Source organism: Gnatocerus cornutus, unplaced genomic scaffold, assembly GCF_029298725.1.
Source record: "Gnatocerus cornutus isolate USDA-ARS CGAHR unplaced genomic scaffold, icGnaCorn1.1 ctg00000287.1, whole genome shotgun sequence".
Classification (NCBI taxonomy): Eukaryota; Metazoa; Arthropoda; class Insecta; order Coleoptera; family Tenebrionidae; genus Gnatocerus; species Gnatocerus cornutus.
In genome coordinates, this window is record NW_028275606.1 from 16,760 (window position 1) to 25,000 (window position 8,241).

Sequence of the window (8,241 nt, forward strand, 5' to 3'; positions counted from 1 at the left end):
GCGGTCGAGCGAAATTTTTCTAAGTCCGAAGTCGAAACTGTAGCGTTCGGCGCTCATTCGTCTAAGTCCGAAGTCGGAAGTGTAGCGGTTGATAAATTTACATTGACCAAAAGTCCCAGAAAAATCGAAATTAAATGCAAACGAACAAAAGTTACGGTCGAACTAACACCAAACAAGGGTGGCTGTGATAATTTCAAACCCCTAACTAAACGGGATCTAAAACCCTCTGGAAACTGAGGCGTTCGAAATTTTGATGAAAATTATTCTAAGTCCGAAGTCGGAACTGAGGTGTTCGGTCGAAATGCCGTAAAAACGTAAAAAATATTTTTTTCAAAACACCGTTAACGGCATTCGAGTCCTAATGACCCTTGAAATTGATCTGCGAAATCAGAATTTTAAAATTCCGTCTCTAAGTACCCAAACGGACTTTTGCACCGAGCGATCAGACCGATTTACCCGACCCCTCGCCCATAGCGAGCGGCCGGCGCGCTATGGGATTTCGACCGTTTCGCGCATCGAGTGATTCAGAGCTGAGCTGCCGCGCTGGCATATATAGGGATAGTAGTGGTGGTATGTAGCAGCGGACAAAAGCGTACGATCGAAATGTGATTTTATGTGCGTCCGATTATCTTGTTACCTCTCGTACACCGCGACTTACCCGTAGTTGGGACGATGGCCGGAATGTGTACCCTGTGGACCCACCATCGTTTGAGGGATGACAAATCTTGCCATTGACCATGCACAGCGAGATTGCGGATGCGGCGAGCGTTTCTATGTTAGCGGTCCAAATGCAATCAAAGATTTTATGTGTTCGTGTCAGAACGACCAAAAATTAACAAATGCGTCAACTCACTAAAGTCCGAGCGAGAATTTTGAAATAAATAAAATTTCATAAACTCGTAACGTGTGAATATTTCTAAAGAGAAATCTCACAATAAACCGTCGCTTTCAATCTAGCGAAGAGTATGGAGAATGTTTGAACTTTTGCTTGTCGACGACGATATTTTTTCTTTACGATAAAATTTCAAGTCGATGTGCCCAAAAATCTCTAAATTTTGAACTGGGAAATTATTTCTTCGTCCGATGAATCGCATTGATCTCTGTTTTTGACGAAAAAAAGACGGATAAAATGCAGCATTCAATCAAGGATATAAAATAAAAGAAAAATTTTCCGTAAAAACTATATTACAATGGAGGATTATGTTTCTACTTTTCGTCCGATGAGTCGCAACAAAAATAAGTAATCCATCCGTCGTTGTTCGTTTAGTCGATCTGAATGCACTGTAAAAATTTATTAAAGTAAAATGTTACGTTTGCATTTCATGAATTTTGACAAACGTGTACCGAAATGTGTACAAATTATTTATTTCGACGACGACGACAACTTAGAACGGATGAATAAAATTAATTGTTGCAAGATTCAAACAAGGATGAAAAAGTCATAGAAAATTATTCCGTAACCATGATATTGGATTATTTTTTCTTCACTCTCTCCTCCGATGAGTCGCAACAAATAAAAATCCATAAATCAATTCATCCGTCGTTGTTCGTTTAGTCGATCTGAATGCACTGTAAAAATTTATTAAAGTAAAAATGTTACGTTGCATTTCATGAATTTTGACAAACGTGTACCCCGAAGTGTGTACAAATTATTTATTTCGACGACGACGACAACTTAGAACGGATGAATAAGAATAAAATTGTTGCAGGAGATTCAATCAAGGATGATGTGAAAAAAATGTCGAAAAATTTTCCATCCAGAAAGATCGCGTGGCGTTACGTCTCTTCTTACGAGGTTTTCGTTTCGCAGACACGCACACTTTCTTCAAAACAATAATAGGAAAGTGTTCAGTTTTTTATAAGAGCAGCAGGTGTCTTTCCGAAATTCTACGATTATTGTAGCTTATATGACTAGAAGGAAAGAAAGACTAAAACTCTCTTATTTTAAAACAAGAACGCAGTTCCCTGGTTGATCCTGCCAGTAGTCATATGCTTGTCTCAAAGATTAAGCCATGCATGTCTCAGTACAAGCCAAATTAAGGTGAAACCGCGAAAGGCTCATTAAATCAGTTATGGTTCCTTAGATCGTACCCACATTTACTTGGATAACTGTGGTAATTCTAGAGCTAATACATGCAAACAGAGCTCCAACCGGAAACGGAAGGAGCGCTTTTATTAGATCAAAACCAATCGGTGGCGGTCTCCGTCATCGTACAACTTGGTGACTCTGAATAACTTTACGCTGATCGCACGGTCTCGCACCGGCGACGCATCTTTCAAATGTCTGCCTTATCAACTGTCGATGGTAGGTTCTGCGCCTACCATGGTTGTAACGGGTAACGGGGAATCAGGGTTCGATTCCGGAGAGGGAGCCTGAGAAACGGCTACCACATCCAAGGAAGGCAGCAGGCGCGCAAATTACCCACTCCCGGCACGGGGAGGTAGTGACGAAAAATAACGATACGGGACTCATCCGAGGCCCCGTAATCGGAATGAGTACACTCTAAACCCTTTAACGAGGATCAATTGGAGGGCAAGTCTGGTGCCAGCAGCCGCGGTAATTCCAGCTCCAATAGCGTATATTAAAGTTGTTGCGGTTAAAAAGCTCGTAGTCGAATCTGTGTCCCGCGCCGCCGGTTCATCGTTCGCGGTGTCAACTGGCGTGCCGCGGGACGTCCTGCCGGTGGGCTTAGCTCGAGAGGGCGGCCCAACTCAATCCCGCCGCGGTGCTCTTCATTGAGTGTCGAGGTGGGCCGGCACGTTTACTTTGAACAAATTAGAGTGCTTAAAGCAGGCTAAAACTTCGCCTGAATACTGTGTGCATGGAATAATGGAATAGGACCTCGGTTCTATTTTGTTGGTTTTCGGAACCCCGAGGTAATGATTAATAGGAACGGATGGGGGCATTCGTATTGCGACGTTAGAGGTGAAATTCTTGGATCGTCGCAAGACGGACAGAAGCGAAAGCATTTGCCAAAAACGCTTTCATTGATCAAGAACGAAAGTTAGAGGTTCGAAGGCGATCAGATACCGCCCTAGTTCTAACCATAAACGATGCCAGCTAGCGATCCGCCGACGTTCTTCCGATGACTCGGCGGGCAGCTTCCGGGAAACCAAAGCTTTTGGGTTCCGGGGGAAGTATGGTTGCAAAGCTGAAACTTAAAGGAATTGACGGAAGGGCACCACCAGGAGTGGAGCCTGCGGCTTAATTTGACTCAACACGGGAAACCTCACCAGGCCCGGACACCGGAAGGATTGACAGATTGAGAGCTCTTTCTTGATTCGGTGGGTGGTGGTGCATGGCCGTTCTTAGTTGGTGGAGCGATTTGTCTGGTTAATTCCGATAACGAACGAGACTCTAGCCTGCTAAATAGGCGTATTTCGACATCCCAAAGGCCCGTCGATCCTGGGTTCGCCCGGTGGTCGTGCGCGGTTTTTACTGTCGGCGTACAAACAATTCTTCTTAGAGGGACAGGCGGCTTCTAGCCGCACGAGATTGAGCAATAACAGGTCTGTGATGCCCTTAGATGTTCTGGGCCGCACGCGCGCTACACTGAAGGAATCAGCGTGTCCTCCCTGACCGAGCGGTCCGGGTAACCCGCTGAACCTCCTTCGTGCTAGGGATTGGGGCTTGCAATTGTTCCCCATGAACGAGGAATTCCCAGTAAGCGTGAGTCATAAGCTCGCGTTGATTACGTCCCTGCCCTTTGTACACACCGCCCGTCGCTACTACCGATTGAATGATTTAGTGAGGTCTTCGGACCGGTACGCGATGGCGTTTCGACGTCGTCGATGTCGCTGGGAAGATGACCAAACTTGATCATTTAGAGGAAGTAAAAGTCGTAACAAGGTTTCCGTAGGTGAACCTGCGGAAGGATCATTAACGTGTCCTCGTACACACGAATTTTGACATATGTATAATTTATTATTATGCATTTTTATTTGATCGTGTCGATGTACACTTTATGTTTTTACAACACCGTCGTCGATGACATGGAGTCGACGGCACGATCTTTTGTCGTGCCGTTGCTTGTTTCTTTTTGAAACACCGTGTGTACGACGTTTTGAACTACGAATCGTACATATTCGGAAAAACAATAGCGTTACGCTGGCCCGCAGCGCCGGTCCTTGCGATCGAGTTTTTCACCTTTTTTGAACGAGAAAAACCGAATTCGCTCGGGCATACGGCTGTTTCTTCGGGTACCTAGATTTTTTGATTTTTTTTGTACTATCTCTCGATCTTTTCCAATGATGGAAAAAAGGAGGGACGCTTTCGGTTTTTCGACCGGATCGCGGAAAGTTGTGAACTCCACCGCGAAAGTCGAAAGACGTTAGAAGTCCTCTTTTTTCGGACACACGGAGAGGATGTAGCAGAGTAGTCGAGAAAGAAGAAAATCGCAGGTGTCGAATTAGGTTACGACTCCGTGGGTTTTAAATGATTTACGCCCGGCTACGGGACCGGCGAGAAACGCTCCCGATTTTACGATTCGCGTGAATGATGTTCGTCGTTAGACGCTTCAAAGAGTTTTTTGAAAGCGCCGTTAAACGAGCGATCACACACACATCACACCTTGCTTTTTTAATGTTTTTGGTAGATGTGGTAAAGTGATTTCGTTAGAAACGGTAAAATTCTCTTTACGGAGCGTACGACTGCACCATTTCAAAATTATATACACCGTCAATCGTCATTAAGTCACGATATAGAACGGTAAACTTGAGGATTTTATGTTAGACGCTCAGTCTGGCACGTCTATAGATTTTTTCGTCAAAATTCACGATCTGTCTTCGGTTTGGCGACGAAAAAATATAGAAAGAAAATTGAAACACGAACACAAAGACCGCCCGCGAAAATCTCTTTTCGCTTACGGCGGATACTAATTCGCTTTTTCATAACGAGTACGATGATGTAATGATGTGTTGATTCCGATCGATCAAAAACCGTCTCTTCGTCACACTTTTTAAAGTGCTTGACACACGCACACTAAATGAAAGACACAATAAAGGAAAACTACCGAAAATGTAGTTTATGAGAGAAAGCAGCATTATTTATTAAAATTATTGCTGAGAAAAAGGAAATTGGCAAATTCCTAATTAAAATCGTATCGAACATGTCCCATCTTCACACATACATGCTCGTACTTTGCGTGTAAAAGCGGAGACCGCGTGAAAAAGAAAAGTGCTTCTTTTTCGGTGCGCGGATACAAATTTGTGTTTGGGTTAATATTTTTTTTAATTTTTTCGTACGCGTAAAACTGAGACCGACGATCGCGTTCCCTTTCAGACGAGAAAGTACGGACGAAAGACAATTAAGAGCGAGAATCATAAATATCCATACCACAACACCGAAATTTTAGACGTGGCACGTTTCGGAACCACGAAGATCATTTTCGTTTCGGATGTACGCACGTACGCAAAAATTTTTGCAAGACGTGTATAGACAGCTGGACGATCGGCATGATCGGGGTTCTTGTGGAACGAGCGTTTAAATTTTAAAAAGATTACCCTGAACGGTGGATCACTTGGCTCGTGGGTCGATGAAGAACGCAGCTAATTGCGCGTCAACTTGTGAACTGCAGGACACATGAACATCGACATTTCGAACGCACATTGCGGTCCTCGGATATAATGTTCCCGGACCACTCCTGGCTGAGGGTCGTGTCAATTTCAAAGACTGCTCGGTTTTCGTTTTCGGACGAAAACGTCGGAGCGTGTTGGATGTGTTGCGACGCGTCGAATAGGTACTCATTAATGTACGTGATCGTCACTTACGTCACGATATAACGACGCACGCCTCGAACGTGTGCCGAGACGTTTACTCGAGCGTGTTTTTTCGTCAAAAAGGACGGGACGGGTATGCTTTGTATTTTTTTTTTACAAAGTCCGTCGGACGTCCACCTTGCGAATCATAAATACGAAAGTGTTTACGTCGGCACATGTTCTTGCGTGGTGTGTCGTAGAATCGTGTGTTTGTGTGCGTTTCTCGTGCAGCGAGTAAATTTGCGCGACATCTTAAGACGCGAAAGCGACCAACTACTACTTGTTGTAGTTGTTGGCTGGTCTTTCGGCGTAGCACGTCCTATTTCTTCAACATGTCGTCATTTAAAAAAAAAAATGGCGTTTTAAGGTTGAGAACGTTATAGACGGTCGTCGTGTCCGAGACGTGTAATGCAAATCGCGACAGACGTCAGATCGTAAGCGTTTCTGTAAACTTAGCCATTTTTTAAAAAGAAAAATGACGAACACGTATAGCAAGGAATGGGAGACGTGTCGTGATCGTCGAAATGACCGAATGAAAAATTTTTATTTTTCATATGCGACCTCAGAGCAGGTGAGACTACCCGCTGAATTTAAGCATATTACTAAGCGGAGGAAAAGAAACTAACTAGGATTCCCTCAGTAGCGGCGAGCGAACAGGGAGAAGCCCAGCACCGAATCCCGCGGCCGAAACCGGACGCCGGGAAATGTGGTGTTAGGGAGGATCCGTCATCCCGAGATCGTGCGGCGCGTCCAAGTCCATCTTGAACGGGGCCACAGCCCATAGAGGGTGCCAGGCCCGTAGCGACCGCTGCCGATAACGGGAGGATCTCTCCTCAGAGTCGGGTTGCTTGAGAGTGCAGCCCTAAGTGGGTGGTAAACTCCATCTAAGGCTAAATATGACCACGAGACCGATAGCGAACAAGTACCGTGAGGGAAAGTTGAAAAGAACTTTGAAGAGAGAGTTCAATAGTACGTGAAACCGTTCAGGGGTAAACCTGAGAAACCCGAAAGGTCGAAAGGGGAGATTCAGCGTGACTCGATGGCGGCGCTGGACGATCGTGTGACAGATGGCGTACGCGTCGTTTGCACCTTTCGTTTTGTCGATCTGCCGTCGAACGCGTGCACTTCTCCCCCTGTAGGACGTCGCGATCCGTTGAGTGCCGGTCTAAGGCCCGCGGTGGAGCTCGTTCGGACGGTTCGCCGTTCGCCGAATGAACCCGTGGTGTTTCCCGATCGGCTCGCTCGACGGTATACAGATGGCGCGGGGCCGCTACACAGTTAGCGTCCGACCTTCGGCAAGCGCGCCCGTCGTGATGGTGATCGGACCTGGTGCCGGTCCCGTCCCCGGGTGGCTGTTCGCTGAGGTGTTCTCGGACAGACCTCGTTGAAACGCCGATCTGCGACGCTATAGCTTTGGGTACTTTCAGGACCCGTCTTGAAACACGGACCAAGGAGTCTAGCATGTGCGCGAGTCATTGGGATTTAACTAAACCTAAAGGCGCAATGAAAGTGAAGGTCCGCCTTGCGCGGACCAAGGGAGGATGGGCGGTCGTTACGGCTGCCGCCCCGCACTCCCGGGGCGTCTCGTTCTCATTGCGAGAAGAGGCGCACCAAGAGCGTACACGCTGGGACCCGAAAGATGGTGAACTATGCCTGGTCAGGACGAAGTCAGGGGAAACCCTGATGGAGGTCCGTAGCGATTCTGACGTGCAAATCGATCGTCGGAACTGGGTATAGGGGCGAAAGACTAATCGAACCATCTAGTAGCTGGTTCCCTCCGAAGTTTCCCTCAGGATAGCTGGCGCTCATAGCATACGAGTTTCATCCGGTAAAGCGAATGATTAGAGGCATTGGGGTCGAAACGGCCTCAACCTATTCTCAAACTTTAAATGGGTGAGATCTCCGGCTTGCTCGAACTATTGAAGCCGCGAGACTCGAATCAGAGTGCCAAGTGGGCCATTTTTGGTAAGCAGAACTGGCGCTGTGGGATGAACCAAACGCCGAGTTAAAGCGCCTAAATCGACGCTTATGGGATACCATGAAAGGCGTTGGTAACTTAAGACATCAGGACGGTGGCCATGGAAGTCGGAATCCGCCAAGGAGTGTGTAACAACTCACCTGCCGAAGTTACTAGCCCTGAAAATGGATGGCGCTGAAGCGTCGTGCTTATACTCGGCCGTCAGAGGCATGTGCGGTCAGGTTATTAAATTAACCGGCCATGAAGCCCTGACGAGTAGGAGGGTCGCGGCGGTGAGCGCAGAAGGACTGGCCGTGAGGCCGTCTGGAGCCGCCGTCGGTGCAGATCTTGGTGGTAGTAGCAAATACTCCAGCGAGGCCCTGGAGGACTGACGTGGAGAAGGGTTTCGTGTGAACAGCCGTTGCACACGAGTCAGTCGATCCTAAGCCCTAGGCGAAAGCCGATGTTGATGTGGTGTAGATTTTTGTCGTTGGTCGCAATTCGCAATTGTTGACGGAAACGTACGG

The 8,241-nt window shown here is 46.8% G+C and overlaps 3 non-coding genes across 3 annotated transcripts in view; all 3 read left to right on the forward strand.

Annotated features, from left to right (window-relative positions):
- The first annotated feature begins 1,962 nt into the window (after window positions 1–1,962).
- LOC148165538 (small subunit ribosomal RNA) lies at window positions 1,963–3,883 on the forward strand. The gene has a single exon (XR_015771386.1). It is a non-coding gene; the product is annotated as a small subunit ribosomal RNA (ribosomal RNA).
- A 1,616-nt stretch (window positions 3,884–5,499) lies between these two features.
- Window positions 5,500–5,656, forward strand: LOC148165539 (5.8S ribosomal RNA). Its single transcript, XR_015771385.1, has one exon. It is a non-coding gene; the product is annotated as a 5.8S ribosomal RNA (ribosomal RNA).
- A 658-nt stretch (window positions 5,657–6,314) lies between these two features.
- Window positions 6,315–8,241, forward strand: part of LOC148165540 (large subunit ribosomal RNA) — a 4,039-nt gene continuing 2,112 nt past the window's right edge. Inside the window, exon 1 of the ribosomal RNA XR_015771387.1 lies at window positions 6,315–8,241. This exon is cut by the window's right edge and continues 2,112 nt beyond it. This is a non-coding gene — a ribosomal RNA (large subunit ribosomal RNA).